Here is a 240-nt window from a genome sequence, read left to right on the forward strand (position 1 = left end):
CCTACGCTTTCCATCCTTGTTTTTTCACATGTTCTTACTCTTTCTTTTTCCTTCTTTCTTTCCAACTTTCCTTATTTCTTCCTCACTGGAAATATTACAAAAGCAGCCTACGGTTTCATCGGAAGTGCAAACAGAGGAAAGTTTATCGCCGCGGCATCTGTGACCGACGTTGCGAAAATGATGCGTCTTGCAAGTCTTTGGGGGACCTTGGTTGCTGACTGACTTCATTATTTTTTTCTA

Source organism: Penaeus monodon, chromosome 33, assembly GCF_015228065.2.
Source record: "Penaeus monodon isolate SGIC_2016 chromosome 33, NSTDA_Pmon_1, whole genome shotgun sequence".
In the NCBI taxonomy this organism is placed as follows: Eukaryota; Metazoa; Arthropoda; class Malacostraca; order Decapoda; family Penaeidae; genus Penaeus; species Penaeus monodon.